This window comes from Dasypus novemcinctus, chromosome 5 (assembly GCF_030445035.2).
Source record: "Dasypus novemcinctus isolate mDasNov1 chromosome 5, mDasNov1.1.hap2, whole genome shotgun sequence".
In the NCBI taxonomy this organism is placed as follows: Eukaryota; Metazoa; Chordata; class Mammalia; order Cingulata; family Dasypodidae; genus Dasypus; species Dasypus novemcinctus.
Window position 1 is genome coordinate 21,610,956 of NC_080677.1, and position 17,333 is coordinate 21,628,288.

A 17,333-nucleotide genomic window follows, 5' to 3' on the forward strand; every position below is an offset into this window, starting at 1 on the left:
ATTCGTAATTAAAGTTCATTAAGGTTCAAGCTTTGTGTTGTACAGTTTCAGGGTTTTAATAAATCATGCACCCATTATACCCACCATTACTGTATAGAATAGTTTCATTGCCCCCCAAAATCAGTTGTGCCTCACTTATTCATCCATTCCCTGCCCTTGAACCCCTGGAAATCACTGATGTTTTTACAATCTCTATAGTTTTGCCTTCTTCAATGTCATATAGTTAGAATCAGATAGGGTGTAGCTTTTATAGAGTGGCTTTTTCACTTAGCAACTTATATTTTAGGGTATTTCATTTCTTTTTGTGGCTTGATAGCTCATTTCTTTTTATTGCTGAATATACTCCATTGTATGGATATAACACAGTTTGTGTAGCAGTTCACCTATTGAAGGACATCATGGTGGCTTCCAAATTTTGGACATTATGAATATGCACTAGCGAATTTGTATGCAAGCTTTTGAGTGGACATAAGTTTTCAAATTATTTAGGTAAACACCTAGGAGCACAATTACGGCATCACAGAATAAGTCTATATAGTGCTTGGTAAGAAACCGCAAAATTGCCTTCTAAAATGGCTGTACCATTTTAAATTCTCATAAGCAATGAATGAGAGCTCCTGTTGCTCCACATCTTTCCAGATTTGGTATTGTCAGTAACCAGCATTTTGTATTGTCATTGTTTTGGATTTTAGCTACTCTAATGGGTGTATACTGCCATCTCACTTTGTTTTAATTTGCAGTTCCTTAACGACATTTTGTGTTGGACATCTTTCATATGTTTATTTAATACCTGTATATTTTCATTGATGAGGTGCTGTTCATACATTTCGCCCACATTTTAATTGGGTTATTTTGTTTCTTTATTATGAGCTTCAAGTGTTTTCTGTATATGTCAGATACAAGTCCTTTATCAAATACATGTTTTGCAAATATTTTCTCCAGTCTATAGCTTGTCTTTTCATTCTCTTAACAGTATCTTTTGCAGAGCAGAAGTTTTCATTTTAATGAACTCCAACGTATCCACTTCTACAGTCAAAGAGCAAGTTTTTGGTGTTGTATCTACAAACTCATTGCAAAACCCAAGCCAGCTAAGTTTTCTCCTGTTATCTTCTATAAGTTTTATAGTGTTGTGATTTACCCATAGCTGTGATTCATTTCGAGGTAATTTTGTGAATGGTGTAAATTATGTCTAAGTGCATTTTTTATGGCATGCGGGTGTCCAGTTTTTCCAGCCCCATCTGTTACATAGTGTGGCAGTTTGCAATTATTTTAGGAATCCCAAAGAGAAAGAAAGAACTTGCAAACTAATCTATTCCTCTGGGTGTGATACCCTTCGATTGCATTAAATTCAGTTGAGGGGCCTTTGATTAGATTACCTGTTAAGATTGTTTTAGGGTTTTTCAACTAGTCTGTAAGGTGTGACTCAGGTTGGGTCCCCACCTCCTTACTGGGTCTGATATAAACGGACTCACATGGACAGATACACACAGGAAGAGAGAGCACTGTCGTTTTTGATCCTGCCATGTGACAGAAAGCAGGCTCAAACAACTGAGGTCCCAAGGAGAGATGAGCCATTTGCCTGACAGGTTATGACTGAATTTGGGAAGAGAGCAGAACAGCCCAGACTGATATAGGAAGCCCTAAGAGACAAGCTCTATGCCAGTTTAAAGCTGAAATGAGGAAGAAAGTGAAGCAGCTGAGCCTGAGAGATCCAGAAGCCTGGCAGGGAGGGAAAGACCTGCAGAGATCACCTGCCATCATGCTTCAACACATGGCAGCTGACTTTGGTGAGAAAGCACCTCTTATGGTGCCTTGAGTTTAACATCACAACCTGAGAACTGTAAGGTTTCAAATAAACCCAAATAACCCCTATTATAAAAGCCAACAGGTTTCTGGCACTTTGCATCAGTAGTCCTTTGGCAGATGAATACAGAAATGCTATCCTTACTCCATTGAATTGTCTTTATTACTTTGCCAAAAATCAGTTGGCTATGTTTGTCTGGGTCTACTTCTGGGAACTGGTAGCATCTTGCCCTATGGACCCATGAGTACCCAGGAATCCTTCTGGGACTATATGAAATCACCCAGTTGCCAGTCTCAGCTTCTTTGATAGGTCTTCCACACTGCTGCCACAGTGAGCTTTATAAAATGCAGAACTCTTCATGTCCTTCTCTTCCTTAAACCTCACAGTGGTTCCTCTTTTGCCCTCAAGTCATTAGCATGGCCTATGCGTCCCCTCACGATGGCTTTCTGCCTATCCCCTCTGCCTTATCTCCCATCCTCCAACATCATCCTACACTCTTGCTAGTCTGTACTCCCCCTCTCAGGCTTTCCTCCTTACCATAGCTCTGCACATACTGTTTTCACCTCTATTCTACAGATTGAATTATGACCCTTTCTTCAAGGTCTGGATCAAATTTACTCTTCTTTTCAAGGTTTCCCTGATACCTCTAGGCAGTGTTTTCTTCCTTTTTCATACCCCAAGAATACTCCATATGGACCTCTGTGATGAATTTAGGATTCCGTATTGAGATTAGAATGTTTTGATGCATGTGGAGAGGGTTGGTTCAGGATGTGTATGCCCTTCTGATTTCTCTTTGTATCTCTTTGATACTTTCTCTAGGCCAAGCATATTATATGTTGGCCTATAAAGATATTTTCTATTCAAATATGAGGAAAGGAACAAACAAATGAAAAACATGAGATGATTTAGAAACTATCTTGCAGCATATGTAAAGGAAAAAGTTTCCTGAACACTCAGAAGCTATTTTTCATAGTTGAGCTGCTTTTCCCTCTCTTGCTGTGGAATCCTGGCTTCCTCCTCCCCTCCAAGTAGTCCTGCAGGAGTCCCTGTTGCAGCAGCCTTCTGATTTAGTTCGCCCTTATTATGACAGCTACAATTTTCAATCCTTACTATCTGGAAGAATTTAAGCCAATTTAGTGGGTGAGGAGAAAAGCATGCAAGTTAGCTTTTTTGAGTAGAGAATTTGCTGGATCTTGGAGAGTAGATGGCAAAAAAAACTGAAGAAAATAAGTCATTAAAGGAGAGAAAATTATTTTTTAAAGTGAAAATAAAACCTTAGAGTGGTAAAATTAAGAATACATATTTTGCATTTTGAAGATAATAAAAATTATATTTTTATGAAACACATTAGAAAATTTGGAAAACACCCCCAACATATCCTATAAAAACCAAATTTCAAAAGCCACAAGTGTTGATTGTAAAATAGCATGCTGCCTTTCTTGATTGCTAAAGCTTTGTTCTTACTTTGGATGCAATTTGAAACTACGCTCTACTAAGTATGAAGAGCTTAGTAAATTCTGTGTATAAAAAGGAAGTTAAAAAAAAAAAAAAACTAGCCCCAAATTGTCACTATTAACATTGCAAGCTGTATTTTCCCTAAAACTTTCCCTGCTAATATATAGACATACATAGTTAACTATCACATATACACATTCTTTCCTTAAGTCTCTGATGATATTCTATAAAGTAAATGAATCCAGCTGTTACAAAGAATTAAGCCAAAAATCTGCATCTTAAAAGGATAAAACGTTATTGCTTTTTCAGGTCATAGACCATTGCTGCCAACAGAGAGATTCTGCTTGTTGCTCCAAGGCTCCTTCTAGCTTGTGATGCTTAGAACTTGGAGGTAACATCTTCAACACAGAAATTGCATGAGATGATAAGTATTTGTTGTTGTTTTAAGTGACTAAGTTTGGGTGTTAATTAGTTCTGCAGCAATATATAACTGATACAGCATAGATCAACATGTACAGCCTAAAACTAGGCTAAGTTTCAACTTGTCCCTGGCCCCAATGTGGCATGCTAAAGGTAACCTCAATGACTCTCTGGCTGAAACTCAGCAACCCTGAGGCTTAGAGGCAAAGCTGGCAGAGATGGTCCCTCTGTGCATTTCCTGTAGGCCAAGACTGACATCCCAGCCTTCTCATTACTTCCACTCAAATGGCCAGGTAAAGTCAGACCAAGGATAAACATGCTAAGGGGAAGAAGGGAAGAGAAGGGGGATGTGACTCTGACCAAGAGGCCTTTGGAAGCAGAAGTGGACTAGAAGGCAGCTTGGAAGGAGAGGCAGTCCTGTACCCTTTTAAGGAAGAGGTCTTAGGAGGGGGGCAGGCGATGAATTTGCAAAGAGGAAGAAAGAAAACTTTCCATTCTAATAGGGAATCAAAGACTCTTTCCTAGTTTCTCCAAATTCCCTGGAGTGTTCTGACTTAATAAACATACTTGTGCTCAATCCATTCTCATTAGAAATTTTCTGCCCTGGGGCAGGATAGAGAAGTGCCTTATACCACCCCTGGAGGCCAAATAGCTTCCCGCGATTATCCTTCTCCACTTTCTGTTAACAAAGACTAGAGTCTGTTTAATTCTCATTTCTAAAAATAGCCTCTTTTCTCTAGTTCATTTTCACTCAATATCACCATTCTCTACTCAAGTACCTAAAGTCACTCAAACAAATAATCAACAAAAAGTGTTTCCAAATTGAGACCCTGCTAAGCTAGTGTAGCAGACAGAGTATTTTGCACATTAATTGCTTGTATACAGCAATAAATATTAATTGCATAGGTGCATCAATGTCTAATATTAAACAATTTGGTTTTTTCTTTAATAAATTAAAGAATTCCGTATTATTGAATTCTCGGTCTTTCCATCTTTACAGATAGCTCATATTCTGCTCTGGGTGTATTATCAACCAATCTAGAATTTATGTAGCTCAAATTAAAGAAATGTTTCACCAGCAATAGCTATTTTGCTATTGTCAGTCAACTTTATTCCTTGTTTAAAAAACTAACTTGCATAGTGGGCCATTTCTTACTTAGATAAATAGATGGATGATAGATGAGATAGCTAACCAGCTAGCTAGCTAGACACGAAGTAGAGAGATAGATAGGGAAATGGAAGAAAAGACTAAAACATACAGAAAACAAAATGTAATTACCCCCCTTACACTATATATGAAAATTAACTCAAAGGGAATAAGGCATCAAATATGAGAGCTAAAACCATTAAACTCTTTGAAGAAAACATAGGGGAAAATCTTCATGACCTTGGATTTGGCAGTGGATTCTTAGGTATGACATCAAAAGCATGAGCAACACAAGAAAAATCCATAAATAATACTTCATAAAAATTAAAACCTTTTGTACACCAAAGGACATTATCAGAAAAGGTAAAGGTGGTACCAAATCATATATCATTTATCTAATAAGATTTTAATATATATTTCAAGTTGATGAAAATGGCACTGTAAGATGCTCCACAGTCCTGTTCCCATGCAGAATCTTTGAACTAGAAACACTGCAGAACCACCTTCCTCAAAACTCTGTGAAACAGTTAAAGGGCTGCAGTAACTGAAGTAGTGCTGAATAAGGAAAATGTAACTTGAAAAAAAACAGCAGTCGGAGAAACCTGCGTTGCCTTTGCTGGCCCCTGTCCCAGCCCCTCCCCAGGGCAGTGTGGCGCCTCCCTGTGTCCAGCGTGGTGCCTGGCCCCCTTACAGAGGTAGCAGAGTGAGCTCCACATGCATATAGGTGTGCCTGTGTGTCCCTGCCACACTATCAGGCAGCAGCCTGAAAGTCTGAACCAGTTTACTGTCTCTGGCTCACCCTCCCAGAACTTACCCTGTAGGCAGGAGCAGTTTACAGGCAGCTGAAGCAATGTAAGAAATAATTAAGTCAAAGCAGGTGGGGCAAAGGAATACCAGCTTTAAGACATACAAAAGAGCCCCCAGAAATGGGGCAACTGCTATTTCTCAGGGAGTAGAGGGGACATTCGGATTACTCCAAATGGGGGAATTCCTAAATCCATAAGGGCTACAAGCTCAGAACAATATGCAGGCTCAGAAAAGAAGGAGGGAAGCCCGCACGTCCACATTCTTCCTGTCTGTTTCTGTGTCTCTGGTGAGGAATACCGCACCCCCTCCTGGTGGTGTTGAAATAATTCAGTGTAGGTCACAGAGCATAAGAGGGCACAAAGGTGTGGCTGCCATCTCCGGTTCCTGCCCCTCCACTTCCAAAATCAATTGTTCTGCTCCAATAGGAATAGGGGCAGCTCTTGTAAGGATTCCAGTGTTTTAGTGCCCTTGAAGCCCTTCTCTCAGGGACTATGGGGCAAGTCTCTGAAGAACGAGCCAAGGAATATTAGCATCAATGACAAGTTATACACTTTTTTTTTAAAGGTGGTACTGGGATTGAACCCAGGATCTCATACATAGAAGCAGGTGCTCAACCTCTGAACTGCGCCTGCTTCCTTCCATTTATACACCTTTTAATAATGCAAACATTTTGTCTTTGTCTACCCTAAACCTATACTTCCTGAATGGACCCAAGCTCCTGCTAAAATAAAATTGAACTATGTAAGTTACTTTAATATATGAGCACAGGATTGATAAAACCCAACCTGTGATTTGATACTTTATGGTATTTGGCCATAAAGTTAAACCATCAATAGAGCAAAATTCACTCTTTCTCTTCCTCACTTCTCAGAGGTTGGAATGACCTTGACCCTTGCTCTAAGACTGAGAATTTTAATCATGGAATTCCAAGGCCATACCCAGAGCCATCAAATGTTCATCATTTTACAAAGCCCACCCTGAATTCCTGAGACAAGTATAAAGTTAAACTTCCCCAGTACACCCTCACTTCCACCTCCCCAAACAAATGATGTTTTGAAAAGAGCAGGTTCCCTGCCCATCTTTTCCCATCATATCCTCCGCTGACCTGTGGCACAGAATTTTGGTCACAGCGTCACTGAATGAATCACAAACTGTGAGAGCAAGTTTCCACTTCACAAATAGTTTTCAGTGTGGGTGGTACCTTACCTTAGTCGATTTGTCAACTGCTTTTTCTGGCTGAGGAATCATGGCAACCTTTGCAGCAGAGTGCACAAGAAAAATTAGGCAAGAAACCCATTAATGTGATGTAAAACTGCAAATGAACCCCAGGCAGACGGAAAAGAAGGCACACGTGTAATGCTAATAAGGTGAGTCATAAGCACCCAAATACTTTAGAGGCTCTGGACCCAAAAATACCTTTATCAGCATTGCAACTGTTTGTATGGACAAAATAAGTTTTTCACTGGCCAACAGAAAAATGCCCAAAGATTATCACCAACTAGTCTAGTATGGATTTGGGGAGAGGAGGGAAGAATTTCAGGAGAATGTGTGTTTATAATCGCCACCCAGCAATTGATGAACACTAGTCATTTTAAGGTTCTTAATCCCTTCCCACAAGTCCAGGAAGTGCCATCTTCTCCTTTGTCTTCTGTCCCATCAAGAGGAACTACTGACCATCACCTTGTCCACTCATCTACTCCCAATCTTCACTCCAGTGCCTCTTCCAATGGCCACCAGACAATTCATTTATTGAAAGCCACCCAAACACTTGGCAGCCTACAGTGGATTTGGGGAGCGTGAGTTTAGTCCATTGCTGTCCTCACTTTAATGTCTTTTTTTTTTTTTTTTTTTTTGGCCATTGGCATCTCCACCACAGATGATGGATTAGGAAAACCTGGACTTGTGAATAACATATCAAATGGTGGACCCAAATAATTTTGAGATCCTGAAAGGGTATGTCATATTTTAGGATGGGGACAAGACTTTGGTCATCTCATCAGGAGTAAGAGCAAACTCACAACTGCTGGGCTCCAGCCCAGAATTAATGGTCCAAGACCTGGGCTTTGTGGTTCAATAGATTTCTCTACCTTCACTCCTGTGTAAGGTGGATGCTCTTGATGTAGATAGTTGTGATGTGCTGCCCAGACCTCCCTTTGAGAATGAAGAACTATTCCCCCAGCTGATGGGCGTGCTACTGGTCTCAGCACATAGCCTTTTTGGGGAATTGCCTGGGCTGAAGGGAGTCTCCTCAGCCAATTAGCCCACCTCCACTAATCCAAATGGGGACATAAAGACCCAGCCCCTCTGCCCCAACTTAGGACAACTCTGAGGAGCCATTCCTGATTCAAAGCTCCCCGTGGTGTCAGCTGAGGTCTTCATGGAGATAGCATTGCAACTGAACTCCTCCTTCTGTCCGTTCCACTTCCTCCCCTTCCCCCAACAGATGTTAATCCTGACATCATTTTCCAAAACGTTTCCTGTAAACTCATCTCCATGCCGGAATCTGCTTCCTGGGAGCCCAGCCTTTCACATGGCCCCAGTTCATAGTCCTATGGCCCACCTCTGAATTCACTAAAAACTGTGGCAGACAATTTGCAGCATGCCCACACTTTCCTCTCAATACTTCCTTCTCACTTCTTCTCTGCCTGAGACTTTCAGCAATAGAGGAGCTTACCCTTGCATGCAGCTACAACCTCGATAGGGGAGGATAGAGTTGGCGGACAAATGCCCCAGCGGCCCAGCCTTGGGTAGGACAATTCTGAGGCATGTCCCATACAGTTTCTCTGAAAGTTCCTTGTGAGGCTGAACCTGGGAGACGCACAGCAGTTCCTCCCTCAGAGATGCACTTTTTGTTGACTTTTCTCCTTCTTGCTCTCACTTCTCCACTACCTCCTTGTGCTTCCTGGGATCACATCCCAATAAACCACCCTCACCCAAATTCTTGTCTCAATTTCTGCTTTCGGGTGGTCTGAAACTAAGACGTTCATATTTCTCTTACTCATTCTAACTTATGCTTGAAACTAAGCTACAGGGGGCAGAACCAAGAGTGCAGCTGGCGGAGGTGGCCGAGAATCCTCATGCGAGAGCGCGCCTGAGAGGCCACAGCGTAAAAGTGCAGAGGAAACAACGGTTCCACTCCAGCGATGCCAGGCAAATGCCAAAGTGTTTTATGATGAAATTTATTAGAAGAAGATAGAATTAAATGTCACCCTTGCTTCTGTTTTCCTGCTCAGGAACTCTCTAGAAGCCGCACAATGTGGGCGCCCCCACGGGTTGCCTCAGGGCAGTGCCCCTGCCCAGCGCTCGCTGAGCCCTTAAGGGTACCTCTGACCAGACACCACACCGGGCAGGAGCTCACTCTTCCTTCACTTCTCCTTAGGTAAAATCCTCCCCCTGTTCACAGATTTGGAAATCAAGGCCCAGAATAAGAAACTTCCCGAGGTCTCACAGTTAAGGGCCAGATTCAAATCTAGATCAGCTCACTTCTGTGCTGGGTTGAGAATAGTATCTCTCGAAAGGCATGTCCACCTGAAATGTCAGAAGGTGACCTTATTTGGAAATGGGGTCTTCGCAGATAAAAACCAAATGAGGCCATACTGGATTTGGGTGGAACCTAAATCTAATTGGTGGTGTCCTTATAAGGACAGAGAGATGTGGAGAGAGACAGACTTAGAGGAAAGAGATCCAGGTACAGGCAGAGGTAGAAACTGGGGTGATGCTGGAACAAGCCAAGGAACTCCAGAGACTGAAGGCACTACCAGAGGCTGGAAGAGGCGAGCAAGGGTTCTCCACCAGAGCCTGCAGAAGGAGCATGTGTCTGCTGACAACTGGATTTCCAGACTTTTGGCCCCCAGAAACATGAAAGAATACAATTTCTGTTTTTTAAGTCACCCAGGTTGTGGTCATTTGTTACAGCAGCCACAGGAAGCAAGATTTCCAAACCCCAAACTCCTCACCAGGAGGCAAAAGACATCCCAAACCTGTACATGACCTAGCGAGGAAATCCCGGGGCTCCTTGGGGTCTATGATATGAAGAGGAGAAACAAAACATCCTCTGTGCATGTATTGTAGAGATAGGTATGAGGGCTGATAGAAGGGAAAGGGTTAGCAGGGTCCCCCACATCTTAACAGGAAAAAGTATATTGGAGAGAAAAGGAAATGGAAAATAGAAAGAATAAACAAAGATCGTCCAGGTCTTCTCTTTAGGCAGCCCTTGAGATGTGACTCGTGCTGATCTGAGCCATCCAGGGCAGGGGCTCTGGTTCCAATCCTGTGCCACGCAGGACCACCTGGTGCCCTTGTTGAGTGCCTCATCTCTGCCAGTGATGTTCATGGAGCTGGAGACGTGGAAGTGAACAAAACAGGCAAGTGCCCAGCCCTGGAGAGTTACCTGCCAGTCAGGGGAGATGGGCAATCACCAAATGCATGCACATATTCTAGATGTCCAAGAGTTATAAGAGTTATGAGCAATTTTAAAGGGGGCTTGTTCGCCTTCACTGTTGGTGGGAATGTAGAACGGTGCAGCCTTTGTGGATGACAATTTGGTGGTTCCTCAGGAAGCTAAATATAGAACTGCTGTATGATCTGGCAATTCCACTACTAGGAATATATTGAGAAGAACTGAAAGCAAGGATGCAGACAGACAATTGCACATTGATGGTCATAGAGGCATTACCCACCATTGCTAAAAGATAGAAACAACCCAAGTGCCCATCAACCAATGAATGGATAAATAAAATGTGGTATACAATGGAATATTATTCAACTGTAGGAAGAAATGAACTTGGGATGCGTGTGACAAAATGGATGAAGCTTGAGGACATTATGTTGAATGAAACAAGCCCGACACGGAAGGACAAATATTGTGTGGTCACACTAATATGAACTAAATATGATAAGTGTATTGGGAAAAATATTTAGTGAGTATTGTGCAAACCTAAAAGTGAAACATCATGCAGGAAGCTTTGTTAATCAGCAAACCAATGCCTTACTGGTCAGCACTTTTCATATTTCAGGAGGAATGATGAGAACTAGAGTAGTGGGCATACTGGGGAAAGTTTTGTAACAAATAAGAACAGAGAGGGTGCATTCCGGGGAGTGTTGTGATCCTTTCTGGGAAAGCTGGCCACTTGCTTGGGGACTGATGCACAAACCTTGGAATGTACTGCCCAGGGAGTGTTGTGTTTCTTCCTGACAGGGCTGGCCACTTCTTCAGGAATTGGTGCGGTCCTCACTAGTTGTCATCAATATTATCAGGTCCATTGATTATGAGCTCAATAAAAGGGACTGTCCCTGGTCAGGCTAGTAGAAGTCCTACCCTGGAGAGGGTGCTCTGCACAGCTATTGCTTTCATTCAAGACTGATATTGGCTGATGATTTGGGGCTTCCCAGCCATGAGCTGGATGTTGGTGAGTTTGTAGGTAAGGCTATTTTATTTTTCTGTCATTTTGTAACTCTGGTCAATATTGATTTAATCTTTTGACTGATTATATTATACTTGGTTCTCACTCTAATTGTCTGTATAGACCTATCTGCAGTGAGCATTACTGGTACATGATCTGCAAAAGCTAGATGCCCTAGAATGGGAGTCTTGTTTTAACAAGGTGCTATTTCCACTACTTACCAAGCTCTTGGAGAACATCAGCCCTGCAGATGTGGGTGGGATGGAGGAGACCCAGATGAGGGCTTCCACACTGCTTTCTAAGGTCTTCCTGCAGCACCTGTCTCCACTGCTGTCACTCTCCACCTTTGCGGCCCTCTGGCTGACCATCCTGGACTTCATGGACAAATACATGCATGTAGGCTCCAGTGACTTACTGTCTGAGGCCATCCCTGAGTCCCTGAAGAACATGCTCCTGGTCATGGACACAGCAGAGATTTTCCACAGTGCAGATGCACGAGGAGGTGGCCCCTCAGCCCTCTGGGAGATCACATGGGAGCGCACTGACTGTTTTCTTCCCCACCTACGAGATGAGCTCCTCAAGCAGACTGTCCCATGTCCATGGAGCCTCATGCCCCAAAACCTCTGACTTCAGCCCACCTGACTCCTGCTGCTGGTGATACAAGGACACCTGGCCATCCACCTCCCCCAGAGATGCCCTCTGAGCTGGGGGCCTGTGACTTTGAGAAGCCCGAGAGCCCCCGAGCCACCAACAGCAGCTCCCCTGGATCACCAGTGGCCTCTAGTCCCAGCAGGCTGAGCCCTACCCCAGATGGGCCTCTCCCCGTGGCTCAGCCCCCACTGATCCTGCAACCTTTGGCCTCCCCATTGCAGGTGGGGGTGCCACCCATGACTCTGCCCATCATTCTCAACCCTGCACTCATTGAGGCCACCTCACCAGTGCCCCTCTTGGCCACATCCCGTCCTACAGACCCCATGCCCACCTCTGAAGTCAACTAAGGCAGGTCCCTCAAAGATCAAGAACCAGTACTTCCTACCAGGCTACCCCTACCTCCCCCTTCCAGCTGTCCCAGGGGCCAAGATTCTTCAGGTCCAGCCTGAGCTGCTGTAGCTGCCACTTGGATGGGGAACTGAAAATGAGGAAACGTTTTATAGCCCCTCCTGGATCCCACAGTCAGATTGCAGGACCATTTTCCTCCTCTGCTCTTCCATTCCTGGAAGTCCAACCTGAGTTCCCACTCAGGTACCACCTACAGCTCTGCGTCCAGCCTGGAAGCTCTGGGCAGGCTTCACTGTGCCAACTCTACAGTGCTAATGTGTCCCTCTTGCCCATGGTAAGGTGATGAGAGCCAAGCCCGAACTCTGCACTTTGTTTCCCTCTCTCATTCCCACTCCCATCAACCCTGGACCACCTCCTCTAGTTCTTCCTCTTTTATTAACTAGTTGGTCAGTTTGGAGGGTTGATTGGCACCATGGAGAGTGGGCAGGTGGGACTGGACAGAGGGACTACTCACAGGAGTGTGTACATATGGAAAAACAGGATAAAATGGACCTTTATGATATAATAAATGTCTTAGTACCATATAAGAATATGGAGATACATGGTAAAAATACTACAAATGTTACATATAGACTATAGTTAACAGTAATATTGTAATATTTTCACAGCAATGGCAAAGAAGGTCCTATATCAGTTCTAAGGGTCAATAATGGGGGAGTATAAAAAGAAATGGGATTTTTCCTTTTGGAGTAATAAACACTTTCTGAAATGAAGTAAGCAGCTGACAGGACAACTCTGTGATGAAACTGAGTGTACACTTTGGATGAATTGTACAAGGCAGGGGACAATATATCACAGTAAATCCATGGTGAATACTGGATTGTGGTTAAAGTACAAATATGAGACTGTTCTCTCATGAACTATAACACATGTACAATACTAATACATGGTGTTAATAATAGCATGGTCTTTGGGGGAAAAACACTCCAAATATAAGCTGTGGACTATAGATAGCATTAAATTTGACTGTGTTCTTTCCTCATTTGGAACAAATGTGTCACAACAATACAAGGTGGGGGGCGGGCCATGTAAGGAAATTCTGTGTGGTATGCATTATTGTTTTGTTAACTCACAACTTCTACAAAAAAAATAGGTAAATAATAAATAAATAAGTAAGTAAGTATACATAGGGTGTGTCGATAGTGGTGGCAGGTACAATTAAGATTAGGCAGTGGAGGATGTCGCAGTCAGGGAGATGCTTGCAGCCCTTCGGGGAGGGAATAGCCAGTGCAGAGACCAGCGCAGCGCTCCAGGAGCCGCAGGGCAGCAAGGGAGGGCGGGGTGGAGCTTGAGGTCAGTCCTGGCCCCTTAATTAATGAACCCAGCAGCACCCAAGTGTGGGAAAGTGTAAGCCCTCTCCCAAATTTTTCAAGTTCCTATGCACCTAGCACTTTCAAATCTTGCCTTTTCCATCCCCTTTGTCCCCCTTTGTCATCTTGGTTTCACCTGGTGACAACTAAGAATCAGCATATCACAGTATCTACCAGAAACTCACCCCAGCAAGCAGCTCATGGTTAGTATATTTACCAAAGATCTGCAAGTGGGCGAGGGAAGGTTCCCACCCTGCAGCCCACAGCACTCTGCTCCCTTCCTCCACACACCCCCGACTCTTTTCCTCATCTCTTTTGCCCCCAAAGACCATCCTTCTTCCTCCGTTAATTAGCTCCATGTCCCTCCTTTCTCTGACTCAGGAAGCTATTTCTGCCCTAAGTGGAAGCCATAAAAACACTTTCTCATGAAAGGCCCGTCTCCCTGGCAGGACTTCTAGAACAACCGCTAAGAGAATAAAACGCCCTCCCTCTGGTTGCACCTGCCCCGGGCAGGTGTGTGGGTGGGCAGCCTTGGAACCTCACAGCCTGGGCGCCCGGGCAGGAGGAGTCCTTGAAGGGCATCAGCTTCCAGCCTCTGAGACAAGCCTCCAAGGTCTGCATGGTGCGTGCGTCTTTCTCCTGAAGATAAAATTAGGTCAGTTACAAGCGGAGGTATGCAAGCACAGTGAAACCTGCAGGTTTCCTAGGGGATGATCCACGTTACAGCGATGTGGAGGTGCCCTGGAGCGCAGGGGAAGAGGAGAACAGAGAGGGTGCAGTTTGCTTTACTTACAAATACACATGGCTGGACGCCGGGCCTAGGGAAGGTGTGGCTTTAGTGGGGTTTTTAAATTTTTGTTTTGTTTTCATTTATAACTGAGATTTAGTTGTAGGAGAAGGAGTTGTTTTTCAAAGAATAGATAGATCCTAAACAAATGTAACTATTCTGCAGCCTATAATATCTTTGCAACAAAATCTATTTTCCTTCCTCTCCACCCCCCTTGGTTGGCAAAATTGTAATTATGATAACTGTCCTTTATTGCCCCCTGATATATGCCAATATCTTATCTCTAAAGCATTGTAAGAACAAGATAGGTAATTCTATTTCCATTTTACAGGTGAGGAAACTGAGGCTCAGGGAGGGCCATATAACTGAAACAGGGACCTGGATCCTTCTGAGTTGGTTTTCCACTTGCACCTCAAAGAGAAATTCTTGGGAAGCAGATGTGGCTCAACCAGTTTGGCACCCACCTAGCCCATGGAAGGTCCTAGGTTTGGGGCCTGATACCTCCTAAAGAAGATGAGTAGACACTGCACCCACCACAAGGAGACGCCCTAAACGAGCAGATGCCACAAAGCCAGCAGACACCACAGCCCATGGGAGTGGATGTGGCTCAGGCCGTTGGGCACTTGCCTCCCATGCAGGAAGTCCCAGGCTCGAGTCCCAGTGCCACCTGGAGAAGGTGAGCGAACAATGAGCAAACAGACAAGAGAACCATCCGGAGAAGGGGAAGGGATACATTTTTTTAAAAATAATAAAATAAATAAATAAATCTTTTTTTTAAAATTAAGGAATTCTTTGACCTTTCTAGACTCACAGAGAGGAATCAATCTCTCTTTTCTCTAAGACTGCTTTTTGTTATGAATAACTCTGAGGCAGCCCCCGATTGAGCTTGGTCCTTGGCAAAACCAGGGTAATTCAAATCTCCAATGCGTACTGAGCATCAGCAGGTGAAGCTCAGTGGAGTGAGCAGGGGTCAGGTAAGTGGTAGGATGTGGGGTGTTCAAACTTAGGAGGTGGGTCCCACCCTCCCAAAGCGCAGAGCCTAAAAATTTTCATATAGGACTCCTTGGTTATTTTACTCAGCAGCCAGAAGAATCCTGGGGCGGGGAGACATAATTCTCACCCTCCGTGCCCCCGTGGCCCCTTCCCATCCCCTTTGGAGAAGTCACCTGGAGAGCTGGTTGAATAGTATTCTGTCCCATATTGTCCCCATTTTGCTTTTGTGAGGCTCCAATGAGATACTGCCTGTGGGAGTCCTTTGTAGACACTAAATCTCCCAAGATTGCCCATGGAGAGTGTTTATTAAGCCCTACTCAGCGTCATCTATAGGCTGGTTTGAGGGCACTCACTGGGCATGAGCCTCAGTTACAGCCATCACCACAGTCTTCTCCCTCTGCAACATGAAATGCATGTTGGACTCCTACGTTGAGCCAATCTCTGCACCGAACGCTCTCAAATCTAATTGCATTTACTCTTTTAAGCAGCCCCGTGGGTTAGGTGTTATTATCCCCATTTTACAGAAGACGATGTTAGTGTAGCTGCTAAATCAGACTCCTTAGGCTTAGATTTGAACTGAGATCTGTCGTAGTAGCTATATGTCCTTTTACAATTTACTTATTTTGTGATTTGGTTTTTTTATCTTTAAATCATCGTAATAGAGCCTGAGTACTTCTCAAAATGGGGATAGGCAGGTAAAATATTTAACACAGCCTGGAATGTAATGAGTCTGAAAGATGATAGATCTTCTCCTTTTTCTTCATCATCAGCACTCGTGGGAACAGAGGTAAGATACGAGGAAGGCCACAGAGTAGTAATAGTGAAATAAATTGCCAGGATTCGCTAAACTTCCCATCTATCCACTTTATCACTTTATTTATGGTAACTCCCTTCTTCCAAATTTGTTTTAGCTTCCTGGCTGTAAAACAAATACCACACAATAGGTTGGCTTAACAACCGAATATTATTGGCTCACAGTTTCAGAGGTTAAAAAGCTGGCTTCCTCCCCCAGCAGGTATCTTCTGGCTAGCCAACAATCTTTGGGGTTCCTTGGTTTTTCCATCACATGGCAATGCACAAGGCATTCTAGGTTCTGTTGACCTCCAGATTCTGGCTGTTCTTTGTAGCTTCTCTCTCTCCATGTTGAATTTCATTCTGCTTGCACAGAACTCCAGTTATCTGGATTAAAGCCCAAACTGATTCCGTTGACCACAACTGAACTAACATCTTCAAAGGTCCTATTTACAATGAGTTCATAGCCACTGGAATGGATTAAGATTAAGGACATGTTTTTCTGAAGTACATAGCTTCAAGCCACCCCAATATTCTAGTCTTGAAAACTCTGATACATTCAAGTTTCATTGCCCTTCATTGCCACCTATATATTCTTTTAGTGTTTCATTATGAATTTTTAAATTGAGGACCTGACTCAGTCTCACCATATTAATCTACAAGAGTCACCAGAATAGAACTACTGGTCACATCCAAACCAACCAAATTACTGACCTATAGGAAGACTTGAGATGGGGAGAAAATAGATATTTTGTGGGGGGGCACAAAGAGGTTATATATGATACCAGCAGAGGGCAGAAGAGAGCCAAGGCGGTGTTTCCCCCTGAATTTCCTTTTTATGATCATTCTCCTATTTTCTTCTCTAATTTGCTGCCCTAATTAAACGTTGTCCTTAAAAGTGAATGTCTTTCCAAGAGAGCCATGGTAGAGGAGAGAGGATAAATGACTCTCCCAACTGAGTATACTGGTTAAATTATCACATAATTTAAATGATCAAAAAAATGTAATTGCTCAAGGGAACTGCATTTTCTGGTGGAAACAGAGTACTGACCTAATTTTTCTTTTTTTGTTTTATGTTGATTGTATATCATTTACCCAGATTATTTTGCAAAGTACTCCACAAATAATTTTATTGGAGTTCTCACAAAAGGACACCAAGAGTTGCTGTAGGTCTCAATAGAAACCCCATTGAAATATTACTGTAAAATAGATGGGATTCAGTTTTTTCAGGAGTTGTCCTTCCTCCCAGCTGGGGAATCTCTCTATAACTAAGTGCTATAAAAGTGTGGCCACTTTGATGAAATATCTTTTCCTTTCCTTGATTTGCTCCTTATCTCGATTGGCTAGAACATGCTTT

General features: G+C 43.3%; 1 pseudogene; it reads left to right on the top strand.

Annotated features, from left to right (window-relative positions):
- The first annotated feature begins 1,675 nt into the window (after positions 1 to 1,675).
- On the top strand, positions 1,676 to 12,610 carry LOC101425021 (Golgi-specific brefeldin A-resistance guanine nucleotide exchange factor 1-like; annotated as a pseudogene).
- Positions 12,611 to 17,333: the final 4,723 nt, after the last annotated feature.